The sequence below is a fragment of the Erythrolamprus reginae genome, chromosome 1 (genome assembly GCF_031021105.1).
Source record: "Erythrolamprus reginae isolate rEryReg1 chromosome 1, rEryReg1.hap1, whole genome shotgun sequence".
Lineage (NCBI taxonomy): Eukaryota > Metazoa > Chordata > Lepidosauria > Squamata > Dipsadidae > Erythrolamprus > Erythrolamprus reginae.
This window is the reverse complement of record NC_091950.1, coordinates 372,169,045-372,191,526: the sequence shown is the minus strand read 5'-3', so window position 1 is coordinate 372,191,526 and position 22,482 is coordinate 372,169,045. Positions and strand designations below refer to the sequence as shown.

Sequence of the window (22,482 nt, the reverse complement as noted above, 5' to 3'; positions counted from 1 at the left end):
GTGCAAGGCTTCATGACCAGAACAAGGAGTGGGACCGACAGGGCATACACGCCCTCGTGTCTCACTGAAGGAAGGCAGTAGAACGAGACAGAGATTACATGAAAAAATAGGGAATGTAGAAGAAGCATAATTCTTGTATGTAAGTTTCATTGTGTTCTATAAATAATTGTTGAAGAAAAAAATGTGGTGCACTACGTTCTGGGCGATCCTCGTACAAGGCTGCTGGGCAACCATATGTTAATGATAAGTTTCCCTTGCTAATCTCCCTGCTTCAATTTAATTTAAGATTTATAAATGGGAGGTTGAAATACTAGAAAGCACTAACCTAGCATAAACTTTATTTTTTCAAGAATGCTTCTGGATCTAATGTCTTATTATAGGGCTCCCCAACCTTTTGGACCTCCTTCGCGACCTGTGTCCAATGACTGACAGGCACAAGAAACTGGGAGCATTTCACCCCTGACTTTCTCCCTTCATCAGAAAAAGAAAATCCCACCAAATAAGAGGTACGTTCAAAGTCCTCAGAAGGAAACAGTCAGGATTGGATAGAGCAGAATTTCTGACTGGCGAATTCTGGGAGTTGAAATTCATACACCTTAAAGTTGATAAGGCTGAGAAACATTGGGATAGACAGGTCTGCAATACAGTTAAACTTGCAGAGTGGGAAACTTAGGTTTTAATTCAAATGGAAGCACTGAATGATCCAAGGAAGTCTTTGTCCATGCAACAGATCTCATAGACTGCTGAGTAGATAAAAATGAAGAGAGACCCTATATAGCAGTATTATTATTATTATTATTATTATTATTATTATTATTATTATTAAGATTTGTGTTTTTTCCAATAAATTTTATTAATTATCTTAAAATAGAGAAAACTGACAAACATACATTTAACATAGAGATGGGGTTGTATCTTCCCCGCTTATTCTAGAAGTAAAATTTCAATACAAAAAAAAGAATACATTCAAAAAATGCTTAAAGTCAACTTATTACTTTAAATGAAAAGAAGAAATTTGTCATGATAAATCTTCATACATAAACTAAATTCTAGCATAACTCTTAAATCTTATCCCTACTAATTCTAGCATAACACTTAAATCATATCTCTACTAATACAATTCTCTTATTTATTTATTTATTTGTTTATTTTTACTTTTAATATTTCTTCTTGTTTATCCATATATATACTTTGTTCTATATCTCATAAAATTCTGTTTCTTCTTGATCTTTTAACCGTCTTGTCATCATATCCATTTCAGCGCATTCTAATATTTTTTTAATAACTTTAATAACTTGGAAAGGGGAAAATATCCCCAAAGAAGAGGAAGTTATTATTTATTAGATTTGTATGCCGCCCCTCTTTGTAGACTCGGGGCAGCTCACAACAGTAATAGCACAATATATAACAAATCTAATAATTAAAAGTCAGTAAACACCCCTTATTTAAAAAGCAGTGATGGTGAACCTATGGCATGAGCGCCACAGGTGGTACATGGAGTCATATTGGAGGGCACGCTCTATCTTAGCTTCCCCAAGGTGATTTTCGGCCTTGGAGAAGGCCGTTTCACCCTCTGAAGGCTTCACGGAAGCTTCCCTGAAGCCTTCTGAGTATGAAACAGCCCAATGGGCAAACCGGAAGTCCTTTTCCCGAACTTCCGGTTTGCCCGTTTGGTTGTTTTTTCACCATCCCAGGCTTCAGTGAGGCCTATGCGCAGGCGTGGGGGCAGGAGGGGGCTGTGCACATGTGCAGGGGCAGCGTGGGAGATGCATATATCTGGAGGGGAGGGAATGGGTGTGGGCACACTAGCGCATGCACACACACACACACACACACACACACACACACACCCTTTTGGCACATGATCCAGAAAAGGTTCACCATCACTGCCATATAGGCTACCTTGATCTCCCCCCCACCAAAAGTCAATAAAGATATTGAAAAAAAATAAATGAGTGGCACTCCCCATTATGGTAAGGCTCCAAAATGGAATTCTGGAACCCTGCTGTATTCAAGAATCCACCATTCTCTCATCTGGCTCAGGTTTTGAGTGATTTGTTCATTCAAACCACAGGTAATAGTTTTCATACATATGGGACTGCTGCTAGAACAAAATCCTGTCCATTTTGGCCAGGCGATTACATGTTTTAAATATAATAAATAAATAAAATAAGGAACTAGATGCATATAGTGGTACCTCTACCTATGAATGCCTCTACATACGAACATTTCTAGGTAAGAACCGGGTGTTCAAGATTTTTTTGCCTCTTCTTAAGAACCATTTTCCACTTACAAACCTGAGTCTCCAAAACTGTAACCGGAAAAGGCAGGGAGTAGCCTCCCTGGGGCCTCTCTAGGAATCTCCTGGGAGGAAACAGGTCCGGAAAAGGCAGAGAGAAGCCTCCGTGGGGCCTCTTTAGAAATCTCCAGGGAGGAAACAGGGCCAGAAAAGGCAGAGGGAAGCCTCCGTGGGGCCTCTCTAGGAATCTCCTGGGAGGAAACATGGCCGGAAAAGGTGGGGAGAAGCCTCCATAGGGCCTCTAGGAATCTCCTGGGAGGAAACAGGGCCCCCACCCTCCCTGTAGTTTCCCCAATCGCACACATTATTTGCTTTTACATTGATTCCTATGGGAAAAATTGCTTCTTTTTACAAACTTTTTTTTACTTAAGAACCTGGTCATGGAATGAATTAAGTTTGTAACTAGAGGTACCACTGTACTAGCAAATCTGCTACTTTGCTTTCTTCCCCATAAACTCATTTAGGATTGCATTTTTCCATGTTAAATTTAAAGGGAGATAAATCCGCTCTTGGTTATTTTAAAGTTGACTCGATTAAATTCATGTATGTTTTCTAATGATAAACAGACCTGCATTCATTTTGTAAAGGTAGATTGCAATCAAAATATACAGCAATTGAGATTTTTTTTAAAAAATGGCATCCCTATTTAGAGAACTACTAGAAAGAGTGAACTTTGGAGGGAAAGAAACAGAGATTACATTTGAGGCCATCCCTATTTTCAATTATTAAAATAATTTATTCAAGCCCGATGGTATATCTGTCAATATTTTTTAAAGTGTTGTGCTTTATTGTGTTGCACAAAGTAGATTTCAAAATACCCGAACTGTATAGAGCTGACGAAACTCTTGCAGGAAAGGGCTTACAGTTTCTATACATCAAATATAGGAGATAAGGAAGTTTCATTCAATCAAGTCTATGAATTGCTCAGATGCCGGCGGCCATGGCTGTTATGAAAAGAGAGCCTCACAGGTCAAAGGCTCTAATTCCAGAATATCTTGATGGCAAATATTAGGATAGCACCAATGGCAAACATCCCGTGCTTCTTAAAGAAAAAGAAGATAAGTTCTTTTGCTATATAGATGAGGTGTATGAAGATGAAACAGTATAAGAACAAAGTAAGCGGGTCATGCGGTAAGAGGAAATGATGGCCACCTCCTGAAACCTGTGGAAAGAAGAAAGACGACATTCCAGTTAAATTTCTTATACTATCAGTCCCTGAAAATGCAAAGAACAAAGGTACGTGTTTGGCCTTCTTTGGAATCAGCTTTATTCCTCTATATATATATATATATATACACTGCCTCAAAAAAATAAAGGGAACTCTCAAAGAACACATCCTGGATCTGAATGAAATATTCTCATTGAATGCTTTGTTCTGTACAAAGTTGAATGTGCGCAACAGCATGTGAAATTGATTGTCAGACAGTGTTGCTTCCTAAGTGGACAGTTTGATTTCACAGAAGTCTGATTTACTTGGAGTTATATTGTGTTGTTTAAGTGTTCCCTTTATTTTTTTGAGCAGTGTATATATATGTGTGTGTGTGTGTGTGTGTGTGTGTGTGTGTGTGTGTATGAAGGTCTTGGCATATTCGGGTTTCCTGCAACTGCTCTTTGTATGTTGTAATCTCCAGTCCTCTAATTGTTCTGGTTGTTCTCCTCTGCACTTTCTCTAGAATTTCAATATCTTTTTTGACCAAAACTGGATGCCGTACTCTAGGTGTGATCTAACTAAGGCTTTATAGAGTAGTATTATTATCTCCCTAGTCCTAGATTGTATCCCTCTATTAATGCAATGTAGGATTGCATTGGTTTATTGCATTGAGTGTACTGAATAGTCTATCCAACTTCTAAGTTGGTAAGCTTCTTTCAAATGCTTCCAAGGCATTGCGCCATGCTCAATACTAAACATTTCACAGCCGCACCAGCCAGTATTTTTACATGTAATAGGAAATTCAATTATCAATTTAATAGGAAATTGTCTCAAAAAGTCCAGATCTTTTGTGAATGAAGGCAAATATATGTATCCCAGGATTATGTTGCAGAATCCAATCCGAGTCAGTTACCAGGAACAGTGGTTCCAAGATTTTGGACTCATGCTAGAGCCTAACAACTGGGAATTTCTCACTTTCCAGGATGTGCTCCAGGATGTGAAAGCTTGGGAGAACAAACCTCTGGTTCCCAGTAAATATTTCTTATTGGATCCTGAAGTCCACATCTTTATTCGGTATTGATGGCTACACTACTCTTTCAACTGAGTATGAGTTTGGATTTTTATCTTAGAACAGTGATGGCGAACCTTTTTTTCCTCCGGTGCTGAAAGGACGGGTATGTGCTCTATCGTGCATACACGAGTGCCCACATTCATAGTTCAATGCCTGGGGAGTGCAAAATCAGGTTCCTCCACCCCCCCGGAGGCTCCTTGGAGACTGGAAATGTCCTGTTGCCCAACATCTGGTGGGCTCAGGAGGCTCGTGCTTTGCCCTCCCCAGGCTCCAAAGGCTTCCCTGGGTGGCGGGGTGGCGCAGCAGGTAGAGTGTTGTACTGCAGGCCACTGAAGCTGACTTGTAGATCTGAAGGTCAGTGGTTCAAATCTCATCACCGGCTCAAGGTTGACTCAGCCTTCCATCCTTCCGAGGTGGGTAAAATGAGGACCCAGATTGTGGGGGCAATAGCCTAGCTCTGTTTAAAAAAGTGCTATTGCTAACATGTTGTAAGCCGCCCTGAGTCTAAGGAGAAGGGTGGCATAAAAATCAAATAAATAAATAAATAAATAAATAAATAAATAAATACATACATACATACATACATACATACATACATACATACATACATAAATAAATAAATAAATAATTAAATAAGGCAGGGGAGGGTAAAAACACCTTCCCCCATTCTCCTGGAGACTCTCTGAATGTCAAAAACACCCTCCCTGAGCCTCTGTGTGAGCCAAAGATCACCTGGCCAGCACATATATGCCTGTTGGAACTGAGGGTAATGAGTTACGTGCCAGCAGATATGGCTCTGCATGCCACCTCTGGCACCCGTGCCATAGGTTCGCCATCACTGTCTTAGAAGCTTCCCTGATATTGTTAATGAGGTTGTAAAGAATTTAAATAAAGTTCAGGCAATTTTGTGCCACAGCTGCATTCATTGGGATTGATTGAGAAAGTCAAGGGGAATAATGATGAATCATGGATTCCTTCCTCACCAAGGTATCATGACATAGGCATCTGCACCAGACACTAGGATCAAGTACATAAGTACAGTGTTCCCTCAATTTTTGTGGGGGATGCGTTCTGAGACCGTCCGCGAAAGTCGAATTTCCGCGAAGTAGAGATGCGGAAGTAAATAGACTATTTTTGGCTATGAACAATATCACAAGCCTTCCCTTAACACTTTAAACCTCTAAATTACAATTTCCCATTCCCTTAGCAACCATTTAGATTATTACTCACCATGTTTATTTATTAAAGTTTATTTAAAATTTTTTTAATTAAAGGCAGACGAAATTTTGGCGATGACATATGACGTCATCGGGTGGGAAGAACCATGGTATAGGGGAAAACACAGCAAAGTATTTTTTAATTAATATTTTTGAAAAACCGTGGTATAGACTTTTTGCGAAGTTTGAACCCGTAAAAATCAAGGGAACACTGTAATTAGCTTGTTATCGTTATTGCTCACATTATGATTTGCTATGGATGCCACTGTCTTGAATTTAGACCAAAAGCAAATTGGGTAAATTTGTGTCACATATTTGTAATACATGACATCCACTATATACGTTAGAGCAACTTTGATGATAAATTTTGTCCCAGTTGTGTTTTCAGAAGGTTTCTTGGGAGCAGCTCCACCAAGAGCACATTGGAGATACCAGAAGGTTGATATTTATCAGGTGCAGCCAGCTCAAACTTCCCTAAGAAAGAATACAGCTACCAAGCTGGGCAAAGGCAAGCCTGCATTGAGTAGCCAGGGGTATCTCTAAATTGTAACCCTGATTTTTTCAAAGAGAGTGGAAATGTGTCTGTGGATTAACCATAACTGTTTTCTTTCTTCTTGTTTGAACTTAATCTCAACTTGTTAATCCACATTCAGATCTTCCTTACCCCAGGCAATGGGTTGAGGACTTCCTTGAACTAACGTGGAAATGTGTCTGTGGATTAACCATAACTGTTTTCTTTCTTCTTGTTTGAACTTAATCTCAACTTGTTAATCCACATTCAGATCTTCCTTACCCCAGGCAATGGGTTGAGGACTTCCTTGAACTAACGTGTGTTGTTTGGATCACTTAATATTTCTCAATTATTCTTAGCCAATGTGGTACATTTCAACACTTGCTCCAGGGGTGGATTTTAACTTACCTCGCTGCCAGTTCGCTTTCTCCCACGTTGTGTGGGCATGTGTGATGCGAAAAAAGTTTTCCCAAAAAATAATAAAAAGAAAGGTGAAAACAAGATGGTGACCTCATGCATAGTACCAGAAGCTCAGCTTCTGCACTAGCTCAGAAGAAAAAAGAAACTAATTAAAAAGAAAAAGAAAGCCGAAAACAAGATGGCAACCGCATGCACAATGTTGGAAACTCAGCTTCTGCATATGCTTAAAATAAATAAAAATAAAGAAAAATAAAAATTCACAAAAAACATGGTGGTGCCCATGGACAAGCATTGACTGATCCAGTTCAGTGACATCATTGTGACATCACCAGCAGGTCTCTACCAGCTTGGGTGATTTTACCTATAAAACCTATTCTGCTTTTATAATTGATTTATAATTAAAATGACAATTGCCGAGTGGTAATACCGAAATTTAAGTTGGGAGTGCCATTTGCTGACAATAAACTACAAGTCTGGAAATACTGGATTATTCCCAACTATGCCCCAGAACTACTGGAGATTTAAATATGGAAATAAGCAAGCTACTTAATTAAAGAGACCCCTGAAAGACTTTAAATATGGAAATAAGCAAGCTACTTAATTAAAGAGACCCCTGAAAGACTTCTGATAACCTTATTGTATGCCATCCTGAGTCTATTTGGAGAAGGGCAGCCTATACATTTATTTAATTAATTAAATATTTAAACAAACAAGCAAGCAAGCAAACAAACAAACAAACAAACAAACAAACAAACCAGTCCGAACTGGGGGAAAACTTCCCCTGACTTGCTCATTATCCAGTAGGAGACAGGCATTTATTTAGTAATTAGAGAATGGTAATAAGTGAAAAGGTTAAATGTATTATGCAACAACACGCAGCAAGAATGGAAGGCATTTGATGCAAACAAAACGATACCCTGTGCAAACGACACCGTTTATGGGTTTTGCTTGATGACATAACAAGGTGGTATTGCTTGCCCCCCTCTCCACTGTGTAAGAGCAAAGCAAATGATTATACCAAATGTACATTGCTTGAGCTCTTTGACCTGAGTTCCTAATTGGAAAGAAAAAGCAAAATACTAGCAATAGTAGACAATTTGCCCCTAATGGTTTTTTTAAAAATTAGTTCTAACTTTTCTATTGTTAATTCTTGGTTACTATGAGGAAATTTAACAAACCCAATCATATTTTAATAACTTTAGCATTAATATGTTCTTGACAAATGTTAGGAGATCCAGTCTTTTGCAAAATATGGTTTGTCAATCAGTTCTACAATAGTTATGGCAATTAACTATGGCAGTGTCTCTCTAAAGATCCCTTGGTCTATGCTGTCTAGATCAGTGTTTTCCAACCTTTTTTGAGCCGCGGCACATTATTCACATTTACAAAATCCTGGGGAATATTGAGTTTACCTGCTGCTGCTGCCAGGGAAGCTCCAGCCGGGCGGGGCGCTGCAGCTGCCGGAAAACTTGGAAGGCGCAAAGAAGGAAGCTCAGCTTCCGGTCTCATAACTTTTTGCTCTTCGCACTCTCAGCAAAATGTTGCGAGACCAGAAGCTGAGCGTCTTTCTTTGCGGCACACCTGACCATGTCTTGCGGCACACTAGTGGTTGGGAAACACTGGTCTAGATTACTAGAAGTGAAAGAAGGATTGTTGAAGAAACCCATAACAATAAATGTCAGTTTTTAAATCTAAAACAATGTGGCAATTGATTTTCTTAGAATTTTTTTCCTATCTGCCAACCTCACCTGTCCTGATGGTGCCTGCAACCGCATTTCCTCCATTTTCTCCTCGTGTTGTCGCTGCTTCTCCTTATCTTCATAACGGTATCTGGTCATGGCGAGCTCCATGTCAAGGCGCATTTTCTCCAGCTGGGCTGCCAAGTTACTGACCTGCTTGGTATTTGATTGCTCCTCTTGAACCCAGGCATCCACTTCACCTTCTCTGTTGGCCAAGCCAGAGGGCAGGTTGCTCAGCCCCAGCTGTGGCTTTGTCCTCATGAGTGCTTCTTCATCTCTAATGTCCAATGGATCAGTCACATCATTAGGTGTGCAAGGTGGCTCAGTCAAATCATCAGGACCTGTGGTTTGCTCCGTTGCGTTGTCAGCTGCCGAAGATACATTTTCAGGGTTGTCCTCCTAGCGTAAGATGTGGGTGTAGGAGGTATTTAATGGACTAGGTATATAAAGTGACATAAAGACAACACTCTGAATAATTCAAAAATAAAGCCAGGTCTTGGTATAATAAATGTGATTTGGCAATTATTTTATAATAATTTGAATACCAATTACTACCAGTATTATATGAAATAAAGGTAATTTAGCGTAAGCAAGAAAAGGAAAATCATTTTCAAAACCATATATTCCCTCACCACTGTCAAACTATTCACTAAGGCTGCATTACTATTAGTCTCCTCATCGTTCCCATCACCCATCTCCTCCCACTCATGACTGAATAGACTGTAACTTGTTGCTTGTATCCTTACAATTTATATTAATGTTGATTGTTTCCTGATCGCTTATTTGTACCCTATTGTTGTACATACTCTTGATCAGTTGGAGGATGATGAAGATATTGAGGACTCAGATTCAGATAGTGTTTATGAAGTAGTGGGGGGCTCGGGGTTACAGGTAGTAGAACAGGTGGGAGGCCAGCCACAGGATGGGGCTATGAGTTCAGGATCTAGTGAGGGAGAATTAGAGGCACGCTGGGTTAATCCTAAATTCAGAAGAATTCAGAAACGTAGAGAGCAAAGGTCTGGAAGAAGATATTAAGGAGATGAATGGGTTAAATAATTAAGTGAGGTAATTGGCATGTGATTGGACTAGTAAAGAAGGGTGGAGTTTCAACATTGCCAAACGAAAAGATGTTGATTTTTTATGCCGCCCTCCAAGTAAGCCAAGTATTCTGTGTGATTAACTGTCTGTCTGCTTTTTTTTAGTTAGCATGCTTTTACGAAATAAATCTTGTGTAGCAGAGCAGGAGAAGGAATGTAAGGAATGCAATTAAGAGAGATAACAGAGCCAGGAGAGATACACCAGTATGAAATGTGTGTATAACCAGAAGAGAAGAGAATAAAATGGAGTTTCTTTGTTTATGAAATAATGTGTTTGATAAAAGTTATTTGCACTTGCTGAATTTCTACCAGAAACCAGAACACCTATGACAATCGTTAAGTGTTGTACCTCATGATTCTTGACAAATGTATATTTTCTTTTATATACACTGAGAGCATATGCACCAATGACAAATTCCTTGTGTGTCCAATCACACTTCACCAATATGGAATTCTATTCTATTCTATTCTGTTCTATTCTATATTCTATTCCTATTCCTATTCCTAGTCCTATTCTGTTCTATATACAGGTAATCCTTGACTTATAAAAGTTTGTAAGAGATTGTTCAAAGTTACAACAGCGCTGAAAAATTGACCTCTGTCCATTTTTACCATTGCGGTATCCCTATAGTCACATGATCAAAATTCACCTGCTGGGCAACTGGCTCATATTTATGATGGTTGCAGTGACCTGGGGTCATGTGACCAACTTTTGCGATCTTCTGACAAGCAAAGTCAATGGGGAAGCCAGATCACTTAACAGCCATGTCGTTAATTTTTCAACTATACTGATTCATTGACAACTGTGGCAAAAATGTAATAAAATATACAAAATCCATTTAAAAATGTCTCAGCCACATAAATTTTAGATTCAGTTGTGGTCATAAGTCGAAGATTGCCTCAACTGGGTAATTAATTTTTAAAAGAAGAAAAATATGAAAATTGGTAGAATGATGTATTATCATGAAAATTGTTGTTCTATAAATTCATATAACAATCTCAGTGTCTGAATTGTGCAGTTCTTTCTAAAACAAGTTGCTATTGTTTACAGAACTATATATCAATTAATTTTGAACATTCAGAGTGTTTGGGAATCCTGTGCTGTTTTTCAGTGAATAATTATTTAAGCACACAACATTTTGCTATTAGTGATAAATGGAATATTATTAAGTTATTTATTTTCTATTTTCAGGTAAGCAAAAATTATTTAAGGAAACAATGTAATTATGGAAATTGATAGTTTATTCATAATGTGGGCCTCAGTTATTTTTTTAATTTCGGCATAGTCAAAACATGATGTATTAAACAATTTTGCAAATTTTTTAAGGACAGGCCATTCTTCAAGAAAGGAAATTCTCAGTGATGTAGCTCAGATGATGAAATGTTGATCTGATCCCTTTATTCCCCCAGAGAACATCCATTTATTTATTTTAAAGTGACCTACTGAGTTGACTGGTTTTTCTTTACTGCTGGTTTTAAAAAAATTATCTTGTGAAAACTGTGATTTGGGAAGTGTTCCCATCAATATAATTAGCTGTAATGTCAATGAAACTAGCTGCAATGTGAATCCAGGTCCTTGCATGAAGAATAAGATCTTAACATTTTGTTCCTCCTGGAATCCCAATCTAGATTTAGGATATTAGGCCCACTGTTTGCATTAGAAGGAAAAGCTCTCTATTATTTAATAACAAGTGTAAATCTTACCATGATGAATTTAGGCTCAAGGCAACAGGAAGTAAGAATATAAAGGCTGGAAGATGCAACCAGATGCCGTCAATTCCACTAGTTTTCAATTTTCCATCATGTACTTCTATAACTGTTGTCTCTGACAATATATTCACAAGAAAGCCAGGTTTGCAGATCCAACTGTCAAGCTGATGTCACAGATTCTACACTGTGATGTTTAACCTGCCTATTGTTACAACTGGCCCAGAGTTCAATGGAGGAATACTTTGTGTAGTAGATGATAGGTTTACCCTGTTTAGGTTGGTGTGATGTTAGGGTGACTGGATATTATTATTTTTTAAATCAGGGTAAAATTAACTATAATCAAAGGTAAAAAACAACTTTTTTGGGGGAAAAGTCATTATGCTGTCACTTTTCAATAATATCAAAGTAATCACATTATATTATTTCCTAGGTTTCTGTAGGTAGGGAGAAGCCTATCAGGAAAACAATTTCGTATTCCATAGCTACCGTACTTTCAAACTTTCATCTAATAATAGAAAAACCTGTCCCAACAACATTCATTTTCCTGCACCATCCCCATGACACTGCCTTCATCTTGTCCATATCCTGTGAGAGCAATAGACCTATTCCTTCCTATATTAGTAAAAAAAATTCCCATACATTCTAATATTATTACACACATAAGGGCAGCCTTATGTGTATAATAACATCTGCTAGATGTTTTTCATCTGTTACCTTGGAAAAATGTCAGAGGATACAATTGCTCCAAATAGAGGCCATAGAGATTCCAAGTTTCTTGGCAGTCCTCTGCTGTCTCAAAATAGGAGAATTCACCTTCAACTCAGCAGTGGAGTAAGAATAGAATAGAATAGAATAGAATATAATTTTTTATTGGTCAAATGTGATTGGACACACAAGGAATTTGTCTTGGTGCATAGGCTCTCAGAGTACATAAAAGAAAAGATATCAAGAATCATAAGGGGCAACACAATGATACTCTGGGTACAAATAAGCAATCAAATCATATTAGGAACCAGTCTGTATAAATTGTAAGGATACAAACAACAAAGTTACAGTCATAGAGTCATTAGTGGAAAGAGATGGGTGATGGGAATGATGAGAAGATTATTAGTGCAGACTTAATAAGTAGTTTGACAATGTTGAGGGAATTATTTGTTTAGCAGAGTGATGGTGTTTGGGGAAAAAACTGTTCTTGTGTCTAGTTGTTCTGGTGAGCAATATTCTATAACATCGTTTTGAGGGTAGGAGTTGAAACTGCTTGTCTCCAGGATGTGAGGTGTCTGTAAATATTTTCACCGCCCTCTTTTTGACTTGTGCAGTATACAAATCCTCAATGGAAGGCAGGTTGGTAGCAATTATTTTTTGTGCAGTTCTGATTATCCTCTAATTATTATGGGAATGGTAATTTTAATATCATTCCCATCTATTTGTCTTGTTGGGTTGCAGAACCAAACCAGACAGTTATAGAGGTGCAGATGACAGACTCAATGGAATAGTAGAACTATAACAGCAGCTCCTTATACAGTTTGAGCTTCCTGAGTTGACGCAAAAAGAACATTCTTTGTTGTGTTTTTTTTATGACGGTTTTGACGTTAGGTGTCCATTTTAGATCTTCTAATATGGTAGAACATAGAAATTTGAAGGTCTCTACTGTTGATACTACGTTGTATAGTTTTGTAAGAGGTGGATATATGGGTGGGTTTCTCCTAAAGTCTACCCCTATTTCTATCGATTTGAGTGAATTCAGTTCCAGATTGTTCTGGTCACACCACAAGCTTAGCTGTTCAGCTTCCCTTCTATATGCGGATTCACCATTGTCTTGAATTAGGCTGATCGCTGTTGTGTAATTTATGAACTTCAATAGCTTAACAGATGGATTGTTTGATATGCAGTCATTGGTATAGAGAGAGAAGTGGAGAGAGCACAGAGTCTTGGGGAGTCCCTGTACTAATTGTACAGATATCTGATTTGATTCTACTTAGCTTCATCTGCTTCTTCCTGTATGTTAGGAAGCTTATGATCCACTTCCAAATATGTTGAGGTACCACTAGCTGGTTCAGCTTAATTAGAAGAGTGTCTGGAATGTTGGTATTGAATACTGAACTAAAGTCTACAAAGAGAACTCTTGCGTAGGTTTTGGAGGTTCAAAATGTTGTAGGATGTAGTGCAGAGCGATATTAACAGCACCATCTGTCAATATATTTGCTCACTATGCAAATTGCAGGGGATCTAACAGTGGATCCATGATGGTTTTCAAATGGGACAGCACTAGGCTTTCAAAGGTTTTCATAACTACAGATGTTAGAACTTGTCTGTAGACATTCAGTTCCTTGGTGGTAGGATTCTTTGGCACTGGGATGATAGTAGAGCATTTTAAGCAAAAAGGAACATAGCACACCTCTAGTGATTTATTGAAGATAGCATAGCACACCTGTAGCAATTTATTGAAATTTTGAATGAAAATGGGGCCCAATTGGCCAGCATAGACTTTATGCATAGAAGGAGCATAGAAGGAGTTATCTTGTCTTGGCCTGGAGCTTTTTCTGGCTTTTGTCTATGAAATAGGTCTTGCGCTTTGTACAGCATTTTATCACATTTTCTACAAATTTCCTCCTGAACCGCCTGCTACTACAAATTTCCTCCGGAACCGCCTGCTACTACAAATTTCCCCCGGAACCGCCTGCTACCGCATGAATCCCAGTGACCGATAAGGTCCCACAGAGTTGGCCTTCTCTGGGTCCCGTCGACTAAACAATGTTGTTTGGCAGGCCCCAGGGGAAGAGCCTTCTCTGTGGCGGCCCCGGCCCTCTGGAATCAACTCCCCCCAGCCTGCCCCCACCTCCCCCAGCCTCCCCCCAACTGCCTCCACCCTCCTTGTCTTTCGTAAGCTATTCAAGACCCACCTATACCGCCAGGCATGGGAGAACTGAAACACCATCCCCAAGCTTTTATACTTTATGTTTGGTGTGTATGTGTTGTTTGGTTTTAAATGATAGGGCTTTATATGTCTTTTTCTCTTTTAATATTAGATTTGTTCCACTGTAACATTGTTTTATTATTGTTGTGAGCCGCCCCGAGTCTTCGTAGAGGGGTGGCATACAAATCTAATAAATTATTATTTATTATTATTATTATTATTATTATTATTATTATTATTATTATTATTATTAAATTTCCTCTTTGGAATGATGTAGCTGCTTAAATTTAGCTATGAACCAAGATTTGTTATTGCTGTATCTTCTCAAGCTGTTGGTCGGTACACACAGATTTTCACATAAGCTGACATATGGTGCTACAGTATCTGTGAGTTTATCCAGGTCTGCAGAGGTATTTTCAAAAATATTCCAATCAGTGCAGTGAAAGCTGGCCTGTAGCTTTAACTTTGCCTTCTCAGTCCAAGTCTTCACTGATTAAATTGTTGGTTTTGTGGTTTTAAGTCTTTGCCTGTAAGCAGGTACAAGATGAATCATCGCAGATGTTCCACAGCTGCTTGTGGTAAAGACAGATAAGCATTTTTAGGGTTGTGTAGCAATGGTCTAAAGTATTCTTGCCTCTAGTGGGACAATTGGCATGTTGAAAGTATTTTGGTAGCTTTTTCCTTAAGTTTGCCTTGTATAAATCTCCCAAAATGATGGCCACTGAATTTGGCCATTGGAATAATGGTATTTGGCTTCAGCCTCCATAATTTGGTGAGCTAGAGTTATTAATGCCTTGTTTACACAGGCTTATGGCAGGACATACACAGCAATTAGTAGAAATGGTGAAAACACACATGGACAGTAAAATGATTTACAGTTGATCAGTAAGTAAGATACCTTATCACAAAACTGCAAGCACTTCAGAAATATAGTGAAAGAATTCACATACTAAAATACAATTTACTGGTCTGTTAACAGGTTGTGTACATCTAACCAGTGTGATTTATATGCCATAGTTTAATATTTAGCATGTTCTGTGAACCCAGACAACTGTGGTTCACACAAGTTATGTATAGGTGAATTGGGCCAGCCATTCATTAGGGATGGCTATTCACCTGAGAAGCATTAAATGAAGAATTGTATCTTTTCCCTATTTAACACAGTCTAAAGGTGTTAGACTACTTCAGTCTTTTCAAACTTGGTCTACAAGGTCATGAATTGTGGAAATTACAATCTCCAGCACATCTCTGAGGGTTCTGAATAAGTAAATTATTTGATTGCCAACTAGCATTGCAGTCCCTACAAGGATCATGAGAGTTGCAGTAACATACTGTACATCTTAAAGCACCAGCTTCGGAGAAGGTTGAATTAAACTATGTTTGGTAGCAGAAATCAGGACATGAACTATTTTCTACCACTCCATTAAAAAAAAGGGCACATGTTGCAACTGAGCTAGGTACACTGTGGACCATAGTTCCCTCTAAGCTGAGCAGTGAGCAATCGCTCACTTAAAAATCATCATCAACTCAGAGTTTCCCAAACCTGCCCAGAAGCCGAGAGGGAAAGAGTGAGAGGGAAGGAGAGAGAGAGGAAGAGAGAGAAGCAGATAGAAAAAAGAGAGGAAGGAAAAGAGAAAGAAAAAGAATGGGAGTAAGGAAGAGAGAAAGAAAATCAAAATCTAGTTTGAAACTAGCTCAACTATTTAAGTGGCATTTTGATATTGATAGAGTTGCCCTATTATGAGCTCACTGTTATAGACACATGGTACAGTATTTTATTTTGAAATTCTCTGAGGCAAAACAGGGTGGGTTTTTTATTTGTTTGTTTGTTAATTTATTTATTTATTTATTTATTTATTTATTATTTCTGTGCCACCTAGTCCCGAAGGGACTGCCGCTCAGACACTATTCTTTTCCGCCCACCCCCCCAAAAAATTAGAGGGAACACTGCTGCTGTGGACATGATTCAATTTAATGGAAATTCTGGGTTCTGCATTGGCTAAACTTAGCTACTCATTGTAAAATTCTTCTGCCACTTTCCCTTCTCTCCCATACAACCTTTACAGTTACGCCATCTCATTGACTTCTTCCGATGACCATATGCGAAAAAAATAAGTTCTTCCTAATTTATATCTCTTGTGCTTGGCTCTGGCCCAGTTCCTGCCCCAAGGAATGTGGAGGTGGATGTAGGGGAAACATCAACATGTCATAGGCCTGTTTTATTGCTGACAGAGACAGGTAGTGCAGTTTCCTCAGACAAAGAAGAAGGTGGGAGTGACTTGGGAGAGGGCGGCTTCGCACACAGCCCAGGAAGCCAATCTCCATGATCTTCGGTCGATTCGGATGCGGAAGTCTTGGACCCACGCAGGCGCAGAGTTATGCATAGAAGAGACCAATTGAGGACATATTACAGGAGATAAGAGAGGCCACCTGTGTTTGGGTGGGGCTCTAGTAGTTAGAGCTGCTGATACAAACAGCAGCATGTTGGTTTGGCCATTGTGGAAGATTATCTGATTATAGTTCTTCAGGACTGTGCCTTGCTGTTTGTTGATTTTTCACGCCTTTGAAACCAAAGCGGAGCAAAGTGTGTGTGTCTCACTTCATTCGAAGAAGGAGGGCTGTGACGTTTCTTCACAGCTGCTAGCTAAGTACTTAAGGACTGATTAAGGGAATTGTACAGCCTATAAGGTTGTTTTGGGACAAGTACTCTTTGCAATACAAAAAGGGTGCTTTGTTTCTTTTGAATTTTGTGATAAAGAACGTTGTTTTGAATTTTCAAACGTGTGTGTCTGAAATTTGTACCCTTGAATTTTCAGGAGGCTCCTATCAGAGAGCCCGGCAGAACAATATCCAGGGATGGGTTCCAGTTTTCGTCACTGCTGTTTCTCTTCGTGACATGCTGTGCGTGCACACTTATACGCAGTGTTAAAACAAAGCTGAGCATGCGCAGAAGCAGAAAACAAGATGGCTGCACCTATGGCGCCGCTGAGAGAATTGGCTCAGGGGTGTGGCAGGCCTGGGTCGCTACTGGTTCCAGTGACCCAGACCACCAAGTTACTACCGGTTCTATAGAACCAGTCCAAACTGGCAGGAACCTACCTCAGAATACTGATCTGGATGCCAATATATGAGGGGATGTAGGCAAGACAGTGCCTCTTTGCTGTTCATTTATGTGAACTGGATGTTTTTAGGCATCTTTGTGAACTTATTAAAAAAAACCCATATTGTGCTTTAGGGCAGTGATTTTCAACCTTTTTTGAGCCGCGGCACACTTTTTACATTTACAAAATCCTGGGGCACACCACCAACCAAAATGACACAAAAAGACAGTAAATATTATTTATTTATTTATTTATTTATTCAATTTTTATGCCCCCTTCTCCTTAGACTCAGGGCAGCTTACAACATGTTAGCAATAGCACTTTTTAACAGAGCCAGCATATTGCCCCCACAATCTGGGTCCTCATTTTACCCACTCCCATGTAACATCCCCTTATAAATACAGTCAATCATCAATCATCCCTCCTCAAATTTATACTACTGTCTCATTTCTGTCTCTCCCCCCCCTCTTATATGTGTGTGTGTACTCAAACCATTTCCAAAACCAGGTGAGGGCTGGGGTTTTATTCTCTTTTATTCTTTTCGAAAACAGGTGAGGGCTGGGGTTTTTTTCTTATTATTTGGGTGCTTTTTACCATATGCTTCAAGAATCACCTCTCTCTCTTGTTTCTCTCTCCTCTCATTCTCTGCCTCAATCATTTTCTCATTTCTCCTTTTTTCTCCCCTTTTTGTTCTCATTTCTCTCTCTCTCTCCTTTCCTCTTCCTATCTGTCTCTCTTGCTTTCTTTTTTTCTCTCTCTGTCTTGCTTTCTTTCAGTATCTCTTGCTATCTCTCTTTTTCTCTCTTGCTTTTCTTCTCTTGTGCTTTTTCTTGTTCTTTCTCTCTCTCTCTGTTGCTCTCTCTCATTCTCTTATTTTCTCTCTCTCTCTTTTCTTTCTCTCTCTCTTAGTCTCTCTCTCTTGTTCTCTCTTATTTTCTTTCTCTCTCTTGTTCTTTCTCACTCTCTCTCTCTCTGTTGCTCTCTCTCGTTCTCTCTCTTCCTTTCTTCTCTGTGGAGGCCAGCGAAGGTTTCCCTTAGTTTGAATGTTCCGAGCAAGCTGGCAGGGGGATGGGAAACAGCCCCTTTACTGACAGCTCGGGACGGGACTGTGAGAGGGGTGGGCGTTCCCACAGCGCTTGGAGCGGCTAGCGGCCAGATCGCCAGCGCCGCTGCAGCCACCGCTGTGGAAGAAGCCGCACCCCAAAAAAGCCAGAGAGAAGGAAGGATCGGGCGGGCGGGGACAGCCACAAGTGGAAGCCTCAGCCCTGGAGCCCCCTCGCGCCCATGGCTTCTCGTCGATGCCTCTGCCTGCCCGATCCACGGGAGTGCTAATAGCGGCGGCGGCGGACAGGAGCCCCCTCCCCCCGCTATTCCCGCCGCCGTCGCTATTAGCACTCCCGCGGGTCGGGCAGGCAGAGGCATCGACGAGAAGCCATGGGAGCGAGGGGGCTCCAGGGCTGAAGCTCCCACTTGCAGGAGCCGCGCCCCCCGCTATTGCCTGCCGCCGCCGCTATTAGCACTCCTGATGCCACAAGTGAAAGCCTCAGCCGCTGCTATTGCCATCCCGCCGAATCCCAAGCTCACCTGCTGCAAAGAAGGAAGGCACGAAGAAGAAAGGAAGAAAGAAAGGAAGCCGGGACACTCAACTTCCGGTTTGGGAAGCGGAACTTGGCGGCACACCTGACCTTGTCTCGCGGCACACTAGTGTGCCGCGGCACACCGGTTGGGAAACGCTGCTTTAGGGAATCCTCTCCTTGGACTAAGAAAATGTTGTAATCTCCCTCCCCCTTTCTTTTCAATGTCAGGCTTGCCTTGGTGCCTGATAGTATGCTAAAATAGCAGAGAGGGGCTGTTTGTGGCTGAAATTCATACTACATTTTCTGAATCATTTTTAAAGTGAGCAAAGATCTCCTGTACAAGGGCTAAAGCCATTGTTTTTATGGGATAAGGGCAGTGGTGGGCTGCTAGCCGGTACACCTAATTGGACTCGTCTCTGCAGCTCTGGAGGTACTGTGAGTTTGAGCGGAATTATGCTTCTGTGCCCGTGTTCCGGTGAGGGTTTTTTTGCTTCTGCGCATGCGGAACACGGGCACACCTGTGTTTCCGTGTGCGAGTTTGCTACCTGCACAGGTGCAGAAGCATAATTCTGCTAAAACTCATGGTACCTCGAGAGCCGCGGAGATGAGCCCAGTTAGGCATACCGGCTAGCAGTCTACCATTGGATGAGGGGCGTTTGGGGAGTTTGCCTTTGAGCCGCTGAGAAGTACATTAGAGAACAGAACACTTTCTCCTAGCCACAGTTGCTGATGAAAATTAGGCTATCGGTTAATTAGACCAGAAGTTGTTAGCCTAGCGATGCATCGCTATTGGAGGGATGGTCAACTTTCTGTCCACTTTTTCAGGCTTTTGTGTCAGTTTTGAAACTGGTGACTGCTCAGAAAGGTCATTTCAGAAATGGTTTGCCTGGCCTCCTTTTTAAGGCAGACAATAACTGGCCCAACTCACCCACCTGGCTATTTCCTTGTTTCTAACCTGGAGCTTTAAATTACTATATCACACTGGCTCTCCAAAATTCATTTATGTGCTGTAAGTCAGATAAACCAGATGAAATGGGCGGGCCTGTATATGTGTGTGTAACATATTTTTGCTGAATTGAAAATTAAGGGAGACTAGTATAGATCTATTTTGAGGTTGTTTCCTCTCATCAGTTAGCCATACCCTCGCTGGGATTTGTACCTGTAGCCTCTGCCTTGTAATTAACCTCTAGGCCACAGGATCTCATTCTGTCAGCTTTGTATCAGGGAAATGTTATATGTTTTTTGTGTCAGATCACTCTGGCATACCCAAATATGGGAGGAGCTTAATGCTTCCTTTTGCCTCTTGGCCCAATCCAGGATCATATCGAAGGCAGTTTTCCATATGTGTATACACATATACACAACCTCTGGTTGTGATACTGCAGCTATGAGGTGGGGTGGGGTAGAGCTGCTAATACAGTGTTCCCTCGATTTTCACGGGTTCGAACTTCGCGGAATGTCTATACCACGGTTTTTCAAAAATATTAATTAAAAAACACTTCACGTTTTTCCCCCTATACCACGGTTTTTCCCGCCCAATGACATCATATGTCATTGCCAAACTTTTGTCTGCCTTTAAAAAACATTTTTTTAATACATCTTAATAAATAAACATGGTGAGTAATAATCTAAATGGTTGCTAAGGGAATGGGAAATTGTAATTTAGGGGTTTAAAGTGTTATGGGAAGGCTTGGATAGCCAAAAATAGTGTATTTACTTCCGCATCTCTACTTCGCGGAAATTCGACTTTCGCGGGCGGTCTCGGAACACATCCCCTGCGAAAATCGAGGGAACACTGTATATATAATTTTTCAACATTTCGGAGAAAAGAATAAGCATTTGTAGATTCCTATGTGAAGAACTTTTCCAATTCACTGTACAGTCATCCCTCGCTACTTCGTGGTTCATCTTTCACGGATTTGCTACTTCATGGGTTTTTTCAAAGGGGGCTTATGGCTGCTATTTCGTGGATAATGAAGGAAAATCCAGGAAAACTGTATTCACAGCGATTGCATCCCCATTCCCAGCAGAGGCCTCGCGTCTTAGAACGCTGGGGAAGGGACAGTTTGTGTGTGTGTGGGGGAAACTGCAGCGGCAGCTTCCTTCAGCCCACACATCACGGGAGAAGGCTCGGCTTGTCTTGTCCTCCAGTTTGTGGATGTCTCTCAACTCTCTGAAGATCGTCCGCCGCCGCCCGACTATAGGAAAGCCACTACCACCACTGCTGACCGCTGAGAGAAGCCGGTCTCTCTCAGGGGTCAGCAGCAGTGGGTGGTTAACAATACAGGGAGGGTTTTAAAAGTCCAAATACTTGTTAAATACATTAAAAATATCTTTCCTCTACTTCACAGAAATTTGTTTTTTGTGGGTGGTCTTGGAACGCATCCCCCGCAAAAAGTGAGTGATCACTGCACATCTATATAGTTGAGATGCAACAGTTTTTTCTCTCTAGAAAATGTTGTATGTACATGACTGGTAGTCAGCATTATTTCTGACTTTAACGTTTTATCTCAGGGCAGTTTTTTAAAAATGCAGATTTTTACAAAACCAACTGCTCTCTTGAAAGAAGTTTGCAGTCCTATATGAAATGGCTTTTAGTAAAAAACAAGTGTGAGCGAGGTGATTTAACACAATTTCCCATAAATTAAAAAAATTGCATCCAGAAAAATGACGAGCACAACACCAATAGGAGGCAGTGATGTTTTCCATGTACTTGATTCCATTTTTGTTTCATTGTGGCACATGCTTAGCATGTTAGAAGTACTGGATCACTTGCTGCTGTACTATTGGTAATGCCCTAGGCTTTGCTCCCAAAACTTTGCCTTTCCATTCTCTGTACAATGACTGCAGATCTTGAATGCTGCAGGAAGGCTATTAAAACTGAAAGTTGGCGCTGGATATCATGGTTCATTTCTCATTAAGATAGCTGATTAATAAACTAGAAGAAACTGATTTCATAGATGAGGAGATAAATGATAGAACAAAAGAAGACAATCTCTTGATAAATAAAGTAACCTTACATATTACATACAGTAACCTTAGAAGGGAGGAGAGCAGGATAAAATAACTTTATGCCTGCAGTTTGCTCTACTTCCACACAGAGATAGTTGAACCTCAATAAAGGAGATTAGGGAAGAAAAAGCCCCAGTCTTTTCAGCAGATGACTGGGAATAATCTTTGTCCCTACAGCTGATTAATGAATACAGTCACATTTCTGCTAGCAATAATAACACTTGAATGGACAAAGAGGAAGTGTTAACCTATGCACATATCAAGTCATACTACAGACTCCCAACAAAAACATACGCTTTATATCTTCCTTCCTTCCTTCCTTCCTTCCTTCCTTCCTTCCTCCCCCTCTTTTTTTCCTCTCTCTTTCTACTATCCATCCATCCACCCATCCATCCATCCATCTATTCATTTAAAATCTACTGATTATGACTGCTAGAAATAACAGCATGATACCACTGATGGAATAGGTTAAAAAGAAGATATTGTAGCATCTAGATACTGTACGAAGCAGATAATACATTTCAGGAGACCTATTCTTTCATTATGGCATTTCTGGACTCATAACATTGTTCCAGGGAAACTGAATTACACTTTGATGTATGCAGTTCCATAGAATTCGTTGATTCCCCATAAAACGTCCAAAAACAGGTTTGACCAAGG

General features: G+C 40.2%; 1 protein-coding gene across 1 annotated transcript in view; it reads left to right on the top strand.

Moving 5' to 3' along the window:
* Positions 1-443: 443 nt before the first annotated feature.
* Positions 444-22,482, top strand: part of LOC139161825 (transmembrane protein 247-like) — a 47,746-nt gene continuing 25,707 nt past the window's right edge. The window contains exon 1 of the mRNA XM_070741455.1: positions 444-506. The gene's annotated coding sequence lies outside the window, so the exon portion shown is untranslated. The remainder of the gene's footprint in view (positions 507-22,482) is intronic.